The 16,506-nt window shown below is 47.7% G+C and overlaps 1 pseudogene; it reads right to left on the reverse strand.

Moving 5' to 3' along the window:
• Positions 1-10,908: 10,908 nt before the first annotated feature.
• On the reverse strand, positions 10,909-14,746 carry LOC139352828 (uncharacterized; annotated as a pseudogene).
• Between the last annotated feature and the right edge of the window lie 1,760 nt (positions 14,747-16,506).

Consider the following 16,506-nt stretch of genomic DNA (forward strand, 5'->3'; position numbering starts at 1 on the left):
TCCAAAACAAAGAGAACGTTCCCTTAAAAAAAGCTGGAGCCAACTTAGCATTAAAGCTATTAGTAAAACATCTTTGTTAAAAGTTACGACTTCGATATCTCTGATTGTAGGCAATTTCATTAGGAGTATGTTTTCAGCATGCTTTGGGTTGCCTGCTTTCTCATGTCTACGGAGTCTTTCTGGCTGAAACAAATTTACCGATCTTCGAGCAAGTTTAAGCGCCGAAGTAGTTCATACGTGGATGCATGTGTCACCATAAGTTGGCCAAAAACAAGGCGGTATGGCGTGTTATTTACAGCGTTGTAGAAACTTAATCTAAAAGAACAACAAATTTTGCTTAAGTTCTGATCCCAATTTTCCTGATTCGGATGTATGTACGCTTTGATTGCGTTCGGACGCATTGCCTTGAGGAGCGTGCACGGCTGTGTAGGCGCGCATTATCCCGTACTTCGCAATTAAATTTTTAAATGTGTGGGACTTTAATTAAACGCCATTATCAGACACAACGGTTCCGGGTATTCCATAACATTGAAAAATATCCTCTTCTATAAACGGAAGAATTGCATCCACTGTAAATTTCTTCTTTTACTTAGGAAGGGAAATATCGTGAAATGCTCAACAACAATATGGGCCTAGATAATCTATGTGAATCTATTGAAAAAACCGATGACTCTCGGTAGACTTGGGCAAAGGAGGCGTCAAAGTTTTATTTGGGCTCTTGGTGACTTTACAAATCTCTCACTTGTTGACATTATTTCGCACATCAGTTGCTACATTGGGCCAAAAATAATGTCGACAAATCCTTTTGATCGTCTTATTAACTGCACCGTGTGATGAAAACGGGTCGTCATGACCCAACTCTAAAGCCACTGCAACCAACTACATAGGTAGCCAAAGTTTCGATACAAGATCATCGGCTCTTCTATCTTCCGATGCGTGTTCGGTTCGGCGGTAAATAATGCCATCAACAACCTTTACATCGGCGATTTGGGCCTGGCCTTTTTCAATTTTGTCTCGCAACTCAATGAAGGTCTCAGCTGAGGAACTTGTAAGATGGTTCCAAAGTCGCCTAGCTGGGGCAACTGAGCGAGTCGCTGGTTGCGGATAGCGGACGACCACTCTCGAGCTGGTGAGGGAAGTCAAACACGGAATTGTGGACGGAAACCCCAGTAAATAAACAGTACCGGACAGCCAGCGGATATCCTGCAAAAAAGCAATACCGATGATGCGAATTGTTCAGCCGTATCTAAATAGTTGCTTTACACAAACCCACTCCCAACAAAACAACTACCCATCTCCCCTCCCAAAACTACATCTCAATGCCAGGCTGGGGGCCCGAATCAAAAACTAGCCCAGTCTCATACGGTGTGCTCAAGGACATGGCGACCCCCTGTTCTAACTACCGCCTTACCCGGGTATCACGGATATCTGCCCGGGGGGACCTTTCCCCTTCTCAGCAACTCGTGCGACCTATTATGGAATCAACAAAAGTTATAGAAAAACAAAAGACAAGACGGGAACTCTCAAAAAACCCACGGATAAGCTGAGCACTAATTCCAACAACCGCACCAGCACGGTCCCGAAAGGGCCGCATTCCAAACTGGGAATGACGGGTGGCAAAAAGCCAGCCGTGAACGCCTTCGCCACGGGCAGCGTTAGGCACTGCCAAGGCGCTCGGGCCACCCGCTGGCGCCAATAAATACACTTACGCAGAAAGGTGGACTGCCGCCCAGAATCTGCGCTCTCATACCAGGAGCAATTTTTCCACACCTTCGCCCGAATGGTTTAAAAGGTGGAATGGGAAAAGAAGGTGCTTCCAAATTACTGCCAGGATAAGCCCACCCAAAATGGGGCTCAGGCGAAAAGGCAGCGATCCCTCGATCTACCCGGACCATCGGCGAAGAGATCCAAGATCCAGTCATCAGTCTCTTTCGCCGAGATCACCAAAAACCGAGTATTACTCGGCCTCATAGACAGTGGGAATTCGGAGGGCAGGATTCCCAGGAATAAGTGGAAGGCAGTGGAGTCCCAGCTTTCCCTTATATGCCTACGCATGATGCGAGAGAAGCCAAGTACATCGCCCTGCTGTATGGACGCGGGCTGGTATCAGGGCAGCGTCAAGGTGGTGGCCTGCGGTGGTCAACGGTCGGCTGACTTATACAAGTAGGCGAAGAGCAAGCTCGGTGAGGCTTACGAAGGGGCGAACATTGTCGCACTAGATTGGTGTGATGTCCCCTGTAGGCCTCGAGCTCGGATTTGGCTCCCAGCAGCGATCAAGGCGCTGGAGGACATCCTCTTCATGTTGCATGAATGCAACCCGCACCTCCCCACGAAGGACTGGAAATCGTCAAGGTGGAGGAGCATGTCAACCAGGCGCTGTTGGTCCTAAACAAGGAGTCAGTTGCTCCAATCGAGACTGCTCGAGGAGTGCTGAACTTCGGGCTTAGTGCGATCCACATCAAGGTGTACAAGGGCGACTCCAACGCCGCTAGCAGCTTCGCCAGCAACCCAGCCGAGCAGGTACTTGCTGAGGAGTTGGAGGCACCTGGTGGGCCGGAAGACGGCTACTCTACTGATTCGTCGCTGAGCAAAGAGATGCGAGCGCTCGGACCGGTTATCGAGGACGTGGACCTCAGCGACACAGAGGAGGCCCGCGTCACTGTGGTGGAAGTTGCAGCTGTAGATGTCACTAACACTTCTACACTCAGGGAAAAAACCGTTCTAAGCGTTCTCGATTTTAGTATTTTCGATCTCAAAAGTGAGCCAAGAACGACTCATACTAAAAATACTAAAATCGTTATCGAAGTCTTCTCGGTTTGAGAACGGGCCTTTGAGAATGGTCGATCTTGATTTCGGTATGAATCGTTCTCGGTTTCAACATCGAATCGATCTCGATTTCGAGAATAACCGTTCTCGGTTTCAACATCGAATAGATCTCGATTTCGAGAGTAACCGTTCTCGGTTTCAACATCGAATAGATCTCGATTTCGAGAATAACCGTTCTCGGTTTCATCATCGCATTGATCTTGATTTCGGTATGAATCGTTCTCAGTTTCAGCATCGCATCGATCTCGATTTCGGTATGAATTGTTCTCAGTATCAGCATCGCATCGATCTCGATTTCGGTATGAATCGTTCTCAGTTTCAGCATCGCATCGATCTCGATTTCGGTATGAATCGTTCTCAGTTTCAGCATCGCATCGATCTCGATTTCGAGAAAAACCGTTCTCGGTCTCAGCATCGCATCGATCTCGATTTCGAGAATAACCGTTCTCGGTTTCAACGTCGAATAGATCTCGATTTCGAGAATAACCGTTCTCGGTTTCAACATCGAATAGATCTCGATTTCGAGAATAACCGTTCTCGGTTTCATCATCGCATCGATCTCGATTTCGAGAAGAACCGTTCTCGGGTTCAACATCGCATCGATTTCTCTTCCAGAACCCATTCTCAATAAAAATGCAAATGTTTGTATATTTATATATATTTCAGCCTTACGGCTTTAAAGTCATTATTAAGGGTATATACATGGAGGGGGGGCGTTACAAAGTCTGTCAAATTAAAAATGTAGTTTCTTAATGGGTTTTTTACAATGTATGATCTTAAATGACAATTGAATTCTTCTTCAATTTTTCACAATAAACATAAACTTCACTTACATTTATTTTGTGAATTAGAAATTGCTTAATTTTAAATAACATAAAATTATTCTTATTTAAACCTAAATAATAATTAATTTTATAAGTAGTGCCCTTATATTCTATTGGTTATAAAATTTAAAGGTATTTACACTCCCATGGTTTTTATTTATTTCTAATGCAAGATTGTTTTTCAAAATACTTTGCTCTTTCGATGTAAGTCTTAAAGACGGCTCAATAGATTTGGCATGGTCCGTCAGAAACTTTGCAGACTTAATTTGACATTTAATTATATGTCAAAAACAAGGAAGAACGCTATAGTCGAGTACCTCGACTATCAGATACCCGTTACTCAGCTAAATGTACAAAAGGAATAAGGAGGTATGTAAGCAGCAAAGCGAGACTGATATGCGCCACCTACCCCTGATCACAAAATATAGTTATGTGGGCGGTAGACAGACTAAGGCATTATGGGCGTTAGAGTAGGTTAGGTTAGGTTAGGTAGGAGTGGTTGGAGACTAGATATTAGTCCCCTCACTTAGGCCACAATGGGCCCCTTGTGATACCAGATGATCTCTGAAAGATCCGTTTCCCTAGCTCATGGGTTATCTGCTTTCGCGAAGTATTCTGTTCTTCTCTCTCTTGAATGCTTACGTCCTGAATGGCCGCAAGGTTCGGAAGTGTGTAGCTACCTAGGGTTTGAAAGCGCTTTAGGTTATGCGCTGGGCAGAAGCATAGGAGGTGCTCGATGCTCTCCTCTTCGTCTATCTGTTTGCAGCTGCGGCAGAAGTCGTGGTTACTTAGACCCAGCCTTATCGCGTGAGTCCCTATAAGACAGTGGCCCGTGAGGGCATTTAGGAGAGTGGAGATGTCCTCCCTGCTACATTGTAGGAGAGTTTTTGTTCTTTTCGTGTTGTAGTTTGGCCATGTTAGTCTAGAATTGTCGCATGTTGAGATTGAGTTCCAACGATTGTTGGAAAGTGTATACAATCTCTGCCTGAGATGGAGCTTGCAGGTAGCCATGGGCATACCTACCGTGTCCTTGTCACGAAGGATATCGGCGGTTGTCCCCTGTCTTGCTAGCTCGTCTGCTATGTAGTTGCCCTCAATGTTGCGATGTCCAGGCACCCAGATGAGGTTGATTCTCAGATGAGTGGCCATCTCGTTAAGAGATTTGCGGCATTCAGAGATTGTTTTTGAGTTCGTTGTGTAGGAGTCGAGGGCCCTGAAAGCTGCTTGACTATCCGAGAAGATGAAGATATCTATGTCTTGATGTTCAGACGTGTTCAGGTGGGTAGTGGCTTCCTGAATTGCCATCGACAGTACTACAGTACTACAGTACTACTACAGTACTGGTAGGCGGAATGAGACTTTTATGTCTAGTTCGGGGGAAAAGACTCCCCCACCTGATTGGGAGTTAAGCTTGGAGCCGTCCGTGTATATGTTGACGGCGTTTACGAATTGATGTGGGAGGTTGTCCCAGTCCGTACGGGTGGGTATATAGATCTTGTATCTTCTTTCGAAGTTGACTATGGGTGGGACGTAGTCTGTATTACGTGATAGGGGTGAATGTTTTGATAGGATATTGGAGTGACCAGTGGGGCCCGTTGTCCATGCCGCTGCTTCACGGAGCCTCAGCGCTGTTGCAGATGCCCAGCTTTTGGCAAGTAGGTCCAGGGGTTGGAGATCGAGAATTGTGTTTAGTGCCTCAGTGGCGGTAGTGCGAAGCACCCCACTGATGCAGAGCTCTGCGCTTCTTTGGATCTTGTGAAGGATCCGGAGGTTGCAGTTCTTATCTAGAGAAGGCCAACAAACGATGTTTCCGTAGAGGAGAATGGGCCTGACTATTGCAGTATATAGCCAGTGAACTATCATGGGGGAGGGCTATGGCCGCTTTGCGTGTGCGATCTAGGATGTTATCTGTCCAGAGGAGCTTTTTGTCAAGGATGACACTTAGGTACTTTGCTTGGTTGCTAAAGGTTTGGCGCGTTTGGTGTAGTTTTGGGGGAACTAGAATTGGTACCTTATACTTCCTTGTAAAGAGAACTAGTTCGGTCTTTTCTGGGTTAACTCCCAGTCCACAGCCAGCCGTCCACCGGGAGAGGGTGGATAGGGCTGTCTCCATTAGATTGCAAAGGGTTTTGTGGGAATTTGCCCAGCAGTAGGATAACCACGTCATCCGCGTAGGCTACCACTTTTGTGCCCGCCTCTTCTAGAAGTGGTAGCAGTTTGTTGACCACTACAACCCATAGAAAAGGTGAGAGTACGCCCCCTTGTGGGGTTCCTCTACTGACGTTCCTGGTCGAGTGGGCCGATCCCATAGTGGAGTACACTACTCTGCTGGTTAGCATGGTGTGTATGAGTCCCACTATGGGCCGCTCAATGCCCAGTTCAGTCAGAGCACCAGTAATCGCCGTTGGGGTGACGTTGTTAAAGGCGCCTTCTATGTCTAGAAACGCTGCAAGAGAGTATTCCTTATTGCGGAAGCCTCTCTCTATACTGTACACTAGAGAGTGGAGGGCGGTATCGGTTGATCTACCTTTGCGGTACGCATGCTGTGCGTCAGAGAGTAGGCTATGGTCGATGGTTAGTCTGATATGGGTGTCAATTAGTCTTTCCAGGGTCTTCAACAAGAAGGAAGAGAGACTAATCGGGCGGAAGTCCTTTGGGTTGGTGTGGGAGGGCTTGCCGGCTTTCGGTATAAAAATTACCTTAACGTCCAGCCACCTTGTTGGAATATGGTTTAGAGCAAGGCAGCCGTGGAAGATGGCTGTCAGCCAGGGAAGGGACATGTATAGTGTCCGTTGTAGCTGGGCCGGGAAGAACGCATCTGGGCCAGGTGATTTGAAGGGCTTAAAAGAGTTAACAGTCCACTGAATGCGGCCAGGGCTTGAAATGTTGTCAATAGTCTGGTCGTCTAAATTCTCCTCTATGTGGAGGTCCTCCACTACATGGGTGTTCTTAGGGAAGTGGGTGTCTAACAGTAGTTCAAGGGTATCCTGACTGATTTCCGTCCAGCTGTCAGCATTGGTTTTTAGATAACCAATGGTTGCTGGAGATTTTGCTAAAATTCTTCTGAGTCTGGATGCCTCCGGAGTAGATTCTATGCTACTGCAGAAGTTAGCCCAAGCTCTTCGTTTTGATATTCTAATTTCCTTTTTGTATAGGCTTAGTTTTATATGATATAAATTCCAGGAGGATACGCTATTGTTGTATTTAGCTGTATTGAAGTAAGTTCTACACTCTCTTTTAAGGTTCGCCAGGGTTGCGTTCCACCAAGGGGGTTTGTGCTTTGTTTTGACTGTTCTTCTTGTGCAAGCCCTTTTTATGGCCTCACCGCAGATATCAGTAAAAGTGTTAACTAGGTTATCTAGTTCCTGACGGTTGCGTATGTGGGTCGGAGGAGCGTGTAAGTTCCTGTTGAGGAGATTTTTGTAGAAACCTCAGTTGGTTAATCTTAGATTAGTGATGTTCTCGGCAGGAGGACAGTCTAGACTTATTGTACATTCTATGTATCGGTGGTCTGAGAATGAGTGTTCGGTCCCCACCTTCCACGCTACTAGCTGGTTAAGTAGGGGATCAGATATTAGAGTAATGTCTAGTACTTCCCTCCTATTTCTAGTGATGAAAGTTGGGTCATTACCTCTGTTGCAGATGAATAGATTTGATTGAAGGAGATAGTCGTAGAGTAACTCACCCCTTTCGTTGGTGTTTGTACTTCCCCATTGTGTGTGGTGTGAGTTAGCGTCCCCACCCAGAATGAGTTCCTTAGATGAGTGAGTGCGTATGAGTTGTTGTGTAGTGGTGTTTGGTAGTGGCCCTTCGTAGTCGTGAGCCAGATAGAATGATGCTATGGTGTGATGAGTGTGTTCGTTTAGCTCCAGTCTGACCGTGGTGAGGTCGCCTTCGCTAAACTATGGAATAAGAAATGTGTTAAAGTGTGTCTTTGTAAGAATGCAGGTTCTGGTCACCCTTATCCTTGGTGTAAAATAGCTTGTATAGGGGGGTTGATAAGCCAGAGATGTTGTTACCAACAATCCATGGCTCTTGAATGAGGACTACGTCTATGTTGCCTGTTGCCAGGCGGGTGAAGAGGGCAGCGGATGCTGCCTTGCTGTGGTGCAAGTTAATTTGCAGAAACTGCACCATCTTTGGGACTGGGGTCGGGCTGGGTACCCTCCGCTTCCTCCGCTATGTCCTGGAGAACAGAGCGCCCTGGTCGGGTTTAGTCCTGGGTGCACAGCTGCTTCAGGCTCTCAGTCAGCTCCGAGTCGGTTGACACGTAGCCGGTGAGGGTGGCCTCTTCATGATCTAGTTTGTCGTCGCTCGCGGGTTCGTACGACGCACAGGCAGCCAGGTTGTCTGCCGCTGACTTATCGGTGTCGTATATACGTAGCTGCACCTTATCGAACCCGTAGTTCACCCGGTGTTGTTGGGCTGCGAGGGGTTCCAAGCAGGCCTGGTTCAGGAGGATAACCACGTTCATGGTGACGCGCTCGGTTTTCTCCACCTTGACCACCTTCCAACCGTCTGTTGGAAGTTTTGGGTTGAACCTGGTCAGCAGGCTTAGTATAGCCGCTGGTTCCGAGGGTTCCGACGGCAGCCACACCCTCGCTCTTCTGCGGCCTCGCAAACTGCCAGCTTGGCCCCGTGGTAGACCTCGTCGACCTTATTAATGTCAGCCTTGTAAAGTGCTGCCGACCTCTCAACTTAACGTTGCCCTGGTACCACCCTGCATCTGTGCATTCGGGTGGCAGACCTGGGTTCTCGACCAGCACTTTTAAGGCCACTAACGCCATTGGTTTCTTGGGATCCTACCGCCTTCATCGCTTCGGTCGATGACACCAATGATCTGCCGATCCTTTACTACTTCAGCAAAGTATCTCGACCATGTGCCTCGGGTGGTTACTCTGGCCTTCTTGCTCACTGGTTGAGCTGTCTCCATCGACTTTTCTCGCTTGTTGCTGGTGGTCAAAGCGATGTCAAAGTCTGGGATTACCGCCTTTGCCCGGGATATGTCCTCTTGGATTTTTAGGTAATCCAATTTTGACGCTTGATCGTCTCGTATCGGGTTGGTGGCCAGCCGCTTGAGGATCCGAAAAGCTTTCTTGCGTTCAAGAGGTCCGGCCTGGTTAGGTGGAATCCTCTTGAACTCCTTTGCCCTGGTACTCACCACGAGACCGGCTTTGGCGATCCCCTCAGGTTATAGGAGCTGGTTAGCCACACCTACGCTAGTGGAAGGCTTGTGCTTGTTGTTGTGGTGAGCTATGCCTAGCCGGCTGCGTTGTCCGCTGGCCTTGGAGCCGTGATCTTGCTCTTCTTGTCGTCGTTGGTTACGACTTCCGACTTTTTGAGAGTGTCGGACTCTTTTTTGTTGTTCATATCTTTTTTATTTTTGTTATTTGTTAAGTTCTCCATATTTATTCCCACGAGCTGCGGGGAAGGGACAGGTCCACCCGGGCAGAGATCCGCTGTACCCGGGTAAGGCTGATTTAGAACAGGCGGTCGCCACTTGCCTGAGCTCACCGTTTGAGACTGAGTTTTTTGATAACTCGGGCTCCCAGCCAGATTGACTCTCGGCACGGTTCGAATGACACCTTAGTCCAGCCCGGGGTGAGATGAGTTGTGTGGGTAGGGAAGAGGTAGGTACAAAGAGTGTGGGAAGGGGTATGTGTGAGCTATTTGTCGGAGGCGGCAGCACAAGCGCGACGTCGATACTGCTACGGCGCAGATACCCGCTGACTGTCCGGGGCTACTTATTTGCGCTTCGTGTTGGGGGCTTGGCGGTAGCCGGGCCGTGTCCAACTTCCACGCTTATTCGTAGCTACCCTGGAGAACCAGGGCGCTCGCTATCCGCAACCTGCGACCCGTTCGGTAGCCTTCAGCTCGGCGCCCTCAGAGGCATCCCACTAGCTTTTTGGCCGAAGGCGTTAGAGTAGGGGTGGCAAACTTTTTTTTGGGTCAATCGATAGGTATTGACGAGACCAATATATTTTAGTTAAAATTTTTTTATCTAGCATGAAAATTGTGGGCGCCACAGGCTTGGGCGGTTTGTGGGCGTTTGAGTGGGTGTGGCAAACTTTTTTTTGGATCAATCGATAGTTATTGACGAGACCAATACATTTTAGCTAAAATTTTTTATCTGTTATCTTTATCTTTTTTTCTTTTTTTATGAAAATTGTGGCCGCCACAGGCTTGTGCGGTTTGTGGGCGTGACAAACTTTATTGGGGTCAATCGATAGGTATTGACGAGAACAATACATTTCAGTTAAAATTTTTATTCTAGCATCAAAACTGTAGAAGTCACAGTTTTGGGCAGTTTGTGGGCGTTAGAGTGGGTGTGGCACTCTGCTGAAACAAACTTGCGCTGCGCAGGAATCTCAGGAATCTGCATGCCTAATCGCAGTATTGTAGCTTGTATAGTTTCCGAGATCTCAGCGTTCATACGGACAGACGGACAGACGGACGGACGGACAGACGGACATGGCTAGATCGACTCGGCTAGTGATCCTGATCAAGAATATATATACTTTATGGGCTCGGAAACGCTTCCTTCTGCCTGTTACATACTCTCCGACGAATCTATACCCTTTTACTCTACGAGTAACGGGTATAAACACCAAAGATATGATTTGCTTAAATTTATTTTCCCGATTATTCTTATGGGAGCTATAAGATATAGTTGTCCGACATATATACTACCTGCAAAAGAAAGAAGACTTTTAGGAAAGTTTCAGCCCGATAGCCCTAAAACTGAGGGACTTGTTTGCGTAGAAACGGACTGACAGACGGACAGACGGACATGGCTAGATCGACTCGTCTAATCATGCTGATCAAGAATACATATACTTTATGGGGTCGGAAGCGTCTCCTCCACTGCGTTGCAAACCTCTGAACGAAATCATTATACCCTCTGCAATGGTATAAAAATATTAAATGGTGACTAGAGGTTCACATTATTATTAGCTATGGCATTTTGAAACCCCTGTTATTTTAGCAAAGCTAAGAGCTTTGAAAGTTAATATAGGAGACAATTTCTGTAAAACTTAGCAAAAATAAAAACAATTCCAAATAATATCAAAATATATGCAAGAATATAATAATTATATCATTATTTCTCTAACCGTTAGGTTAGGTTAGGTTAGAGCGACTGCCAAATCATTGACACACTTAGTCCTTAAAAGGTCCATTGTGGTACCTTGTGGATCTGTATCCCCTTTCTTACAAAAAAAAAAAAAAAAAAAAACCTGCTGCCTTTATTGCAGCTGGCTTAGCATAATTCCCATCCGGCTGCTTTAATGAATTTTAAATTCGTTTTAGGCTTATGTCCGCCAGTTCAGATAGACTGCTCATGAAGGGATTAACTAAGTGCTACAGTCTAGATCTGCTCAGGGCCGGGCAGGAACAGAACAGGTGTTCCACCGTTTCCTCTTCCTCCTCGTCCCTGCAGCTTCTGCAGAAATCGTTTCGGGGCGCGCCCAATCTGCTTGCGTGTGTGCCAACCAACCAGTGGCCTGTTAACACTCGTATTACCATTCCGCACTCGGTACGGTTTAGTCTTAATAGTTCCGAAGTTCTCTTCGCGTCAATGATTGGCCATGTCTGGCGAGAGATGCGACAGTGCTTAACATGTGTCCATGCTAGGCTCGCAAGTTTCTTATATTGGTTTTTAATGTTAAGTTTGCAGGTGGCCATCGGCATACCAATGTTCTTCTTGTCCGGAAGGAGAGGAACGGTAGTGCCATGCCTGGCCAGCTCATCTGCAATACAATTGCCTGTAATGTTCCGGTGACCCGGGACCCATATCAGGTAAATTTTAAACTGCAGAGCCATCTCGTGCAGAGATTTGCGGCAGTTTGATATGGTGTGGGAGTTTGTATTGGTCGAGATAATCGACCTGCTAGCCGCCTGACTATCACTATAGATGTTAATCAGTTTATTCTGACAGTTTGCATCGTTCAGAAGCATCAAAGCTTCAATTATGGCAAATACTTCCGCCTGGAAGACGCTACAGTGATCCGGAAGTCTGAAGGATTTCCTGATATTAAGTTGTTCGGAGTATATACCTCCTCCGACTTGATTATTTAATTTTGAGCCGTCAGTGTAGAAATTGACTGCCTCTGTAAGGCCCGGCTGGCCTTGCTCCCAGTCTTCTCTGGTTGGGAGCAATGCTTCAAAGGGGGTGTGGATGTATTCAATAGGTTTGCATAGATCTGTACTGGGTGGGATCATTGTGTCTTGCTGGAGTATCCTGGCATGACCGTATATTTGGGGTTTCCACTGCCCTAAGTCCCTCATCCGAACCGCAGCTATCTTAGCTCGTTCCATGCCGGCTAAGTCCAGACTTGGAAGGTTCAGAATAGCATTTAGCGCCTCGTTGGGGGTGGTGCGAAGGGCTCCGCTTATGCATAAGGATGCCATTCGTTGTACCTTGTTTAGGTTTGTTGTGGTTGTCTGCTTCATTAGCGCGGGCCACCATATTGACACTCCGTAGAGCAGAATAGGTTTAACTATCGCTGTGTGTATCCAGTTGACGATTTTTGGGGACGTGCCCCATTTCGTTCCGATGGCCTTTTTGCAGGAGTAGAGGGCAATTGTTGCCTTCCTCGTTCTCTCTTGGCTGTTTAGTCTCCATGTCAGACGCTTATCTAATACTAACCCCAAATACCTGGCGTTGTCACTGAAGGAGAGAGAGCAGTTATTTAATATTGGTGGGTTTATTGAGGAATCTTGTATCTGTTTGTAAACAGCACCAGTTCCGTTTTCGAGGGGTTTACCCCTAGACCTCTTTCTGTTGTCCAGTCAGAGAGTATTTTAAGTTTGGCGGTCATTAGATCGCATGAGGAAATTTTCCTGAGAAAATAATGGCTACATCGTCCGCATATGCCAAAACCTTGCATCCACCCCCTTCCATGTAGCACAACAGCTTATTTACTGCGATGTTCCATAGCAGGGGGGAGAGTACACCACCCTGAGGGGTTCCCCTGTTCACGAACCTTGTTTGTGTTGAGATTCCTAGGGTGGAAGTTACCATTCTGCTCATCAGCAATTTAAGGATTAACTCCACGCCTTGGATCTCAACACCGAGGTCGGTGAGGGATTGGGTTATGGCTGTAGGGATAACATTGTTGAAAGCGCCCTCTATGTCCAGAAATGCAGCAAGTGCGTATTCCTTGTGATTGAGTGACTTTTCGATTTGGCTGACTACCGCGTGTAGAGCTGATTCGGTGGAATTGCTTTTTGAATATGCATGCTGCGCTGCTGATAACTATTTCGAGTCCATGACTGACCAGATGTGCAGTCCAGTCAGTCGCTCAAAGCTCTTAAGGAGAAAGGATGTCAGACTTATGGGCCTAAAATCTTTCGTCATCGTGTGCGAGGCTTTGCCCGCTTTGGGTATAAAGACTACCTTTGTTTCCCTCCATGTTGATGGCAACGTTCCTATCCTAAAAATGGTACGGAAAATTGTCTTTAGCCAGTTGATGGCAACTTCATCTGATATAAATAGATTTGAGCCAAGGATGAAGTTAAAAAGAGACTCACCCCTGTTGTTGCTTGTTGGGCTTCCCCACTGAGTGTGGTGAGCGTTTGCGTCGCAGCCGATTACCAGTCCTATTTTGAGCGCCTCGCTATCTTTGACCAGTGTCCGGACCAGCTCGTCTGGGGGGTCTTCCTTCTCGAAGGCCATGTAAGCTGAAGCCACCCTGATTGTAGCCGCTGGAAGCTCCAGACTTGCTACGGTGTTGTCTCCGTTGCTGTAATTATGAAGCAGAAATATGCCGCCGTCAGCCAGGTGGAGCAGGAGGGCAGCCGACGCTGCTTTACTGTGATGGAGGTTCACTTGCAGTGGTCTTAGCGACATTTGCCGAGTTCCCCTCCACCACTGTGATGTCCGCTTCATCGCTGCCGCTGAGGTCGCCGTCGTCTTCGTCCGCCGGATTCATCGCCTGCATCCCTCTGCTTAGCGACGCGTCGGTTGAGTAGCCATCTTCCGGTTCATCATCTCCAGGAGCCTCTATCTCCTCGGGAAAGACCTGCTCGGCTGGGTTGCTGGTCGGGTCCTCCTTCGAGTTAGAGTCTCCCTTATAGACTTTGATGCGGATGGCACTGAATCCGAAGTTCAGCTCCCCGTGAGCGGCCTCTATTGGGGATACTGACTCCTTATTCAGTACCACGATGGCCTGGCTGATTGGCCCCTCGTGAGGTTTCACCTTTACGACTTTCCAGTCGTGCGTGGGCAAATTGGGGTTGCATCTTTGCAGCATAAAGAGGATGTCCTCCGGTGCTTTGATAGACGACGGCAGCCATATCCTCGCTCGTGGTCTGCTGGGGACGTCGCACCAATCTAGTGCAACGATTTTCGCCCCAGGATACACCTCTCCGAGCTTCTCCGTCGCCTTCTTGTAGAGGTCAGCTGATCTCTGATTGTCGCAAGACACCACCTTGACGCTGCCCTGGAACCAGCCTGCGTCCTTGCAACATGGCGTCGGTTGGGGGAAGTCCCGGAGCAAAGCCATGCAGATGACCGCTAGCTGCTCCTCGACCGCCTTCCACTGGTTTCTTGGGATCCGGCCTCCGGGGTTTCCCTTGTCAACCAGTCCAATCAGAACCTTGTCCCGCGCTATCTGCGCAAATGACAGGTTCTGTTGGACCCTAGATCTCTTTGCCGCAGGTCCAGGCAACTCTAGAGATCGTTGTCTCTTTTGCTGTGCACTTACAGCATTAGGCTTCTCTTGCCCGTAGTTGGGGAGCACCGTCTTCGCCCATTCCACCTTCTTCAGCCATTCGGCTGAGGGGTTGGCAATCTTGCTCCTGTTATGTGAGCGGAGTGTCTGCGCGGCAGTCCGCTTCTCCGCATAGGTGAATTTATTTTGCTCGGTGGTTGGAGCGACCGTCTTAGTCATACCTCCTGCAGCTTTTGGCGCCGGCGCGCACTTTGCAGAGGTGCTGGCGGCCGACTGTCTTCCACCTATCACCTCCAGTTTGGGGTGGGGCCCTTTTGGGATAGCCCCCGAGCTGGTGCCAGCACAGGCGGAGCCAACGCTCGCAGATCCTGTCGCACCCACCTTCTTCTCCGTCTCGGGTTTCTTAGGAGTGCCCGGCTCCATTGTGTTTTTATTTTAATTTTGTTGGCATTCATATTTGATTCCCACGAGTTGCGGAGAAAGGGAAGGTCCACCCGGGCAGAGATCCGCGATGCCCGGGTAAGGCGATAAATAGAGCAGGGGGCCGCCATCTCCCTGAGCCCACCGTTAGAGACTGAGCTAGTTTATAACCCGGGCTCTCAGCCAGGCTGACTCTCGGCACGGTCCGATTTACACCTTAGTCCGGCCCGGGGTGAGATGTTGTGTGGGATAGGAAGGAGGTAGGTTGTGCGTTTGGGGAAAAAGGGGTTGTGTAGAGCAACTATTTAAATGCGGCTGAACAATTCGCATCGACGGTACTGCCGCTAAACAGCGACAGATACCCGCTGGCTGTCCGGGGCTGTTTATTACAGAGGTTTCGGTCTGACGGAATCCGTTTGACCTAGCCTACTGCTATTCACAGCTGGCCTTATAGGCCGTTCGCTATCCGCAACCTGCGACCCGCTTGGTCGCCTCCAGCTAGGCGTCCTCGGAACAATCTCACAAGTTCCTTGGACCGTTTCTTTGAAAGCTATATATTGGAGTCGTCCGATTTTTATTAAATTTAATTCGAAATTCTTAAATTCGGCAAGATTGCCAATTCTATGGCAGAGGCAACCATACGACAAACCGAATTGATGACTCAAGTTATAACCGCAGGGTTCCAAAACCTGTTATTGGAAACCAATAGAAAAGGTAGATCCGCCCACCAGCAATGGAGAGAAATCCAATTTGAATGGCAATTCTCAATTGAGTGGACAGAACTCGAAGTTGAATTTTAATAATCAGTTAAGCGCTCAAAATTCCAATACAAGTGGAAATAATCAATTAGGGAAATCAGAAAGCGATCTCAACCCACTCGCTCGCTTTTAGAGGGGTCAGCTAGTGAATAGTATTGGCGATACTAAGATGCCTTCTGGCTTATATGCAGGTTCAAATTGTACCTTCCTTGGGGTCAAGCATAAGCTTGTTTTCCTTTGATCCTAGTCCAGCAACCTTGCCCCCTACTACCCAAGGTTCCTGTACCAGGACTAGGTCGACTCCGCCTTCGGTCAGGCGAAGTAGAAGTGCAGCGCTGCTTTAATGTGGTGCAAGTTTATTTGTAAAAGTCTTAGTTACATTTACAACTGCTACCTCCCGGTTTTAGTATTGTGTCTTCTCACATTTTTCTTCTCGGTTTCATGACGGAAGTGATGCGATTTTAGTATTCCGAACTAAAATCAATCTCTGTTCTGTGGCTGTTGACGAGGGATAGAGGGATCGATAGGTATTGACGACACCAATACATTTCAGTTAAAATTTTTTATCTAGCATGCAAATTGTGGGCGTCACAGGTTTTCGCGGTTTGTGGGCGTTTAAGTGGGCGTGGCAAACTTTTTTTTAGGTCAATCGATAGGTATTGATGAGAACAATACATATATTATACATACAATATATTTTTTGTCTAGCATCAAAACTGTAGGAGTTACAGTTTTGGGCGGTTTGTGGGCGTTAGAGTGGGCGTGGAAGTCTACTGAAACAAACTTGCGCTGCGTAAGAAGCTCAGGAATCTGTACGCCAAATTTTAATAGCCTAGCTCTCATAGTTTCCGAGATCTCAGCGTTCATCCGGACAGACAGACGGACAGACGGACAGACGGTCAGACGGACAGACGGACAGACGGACAGACGGACAGACGGACATGGCTAGATCGACTCGGCTAGTGATCCTGATCAAGAATATATATACTTTATGGGGTCGGAAAC

This window comes from Drosophila suzukii, chromosome 3, assembly GCF_043229965.1.
Source record: "Drosophila suzukii chromosome 3, CBGP_Dsuzu_IsoJpt1.0, whole genome shotgun sequence".
Lineage (NCBI taxonomy): Eukaryota > Metazoa > Arthropoda > Insecta > Diptera > Drosophilidae > Drosophila > Drosophila suzukii.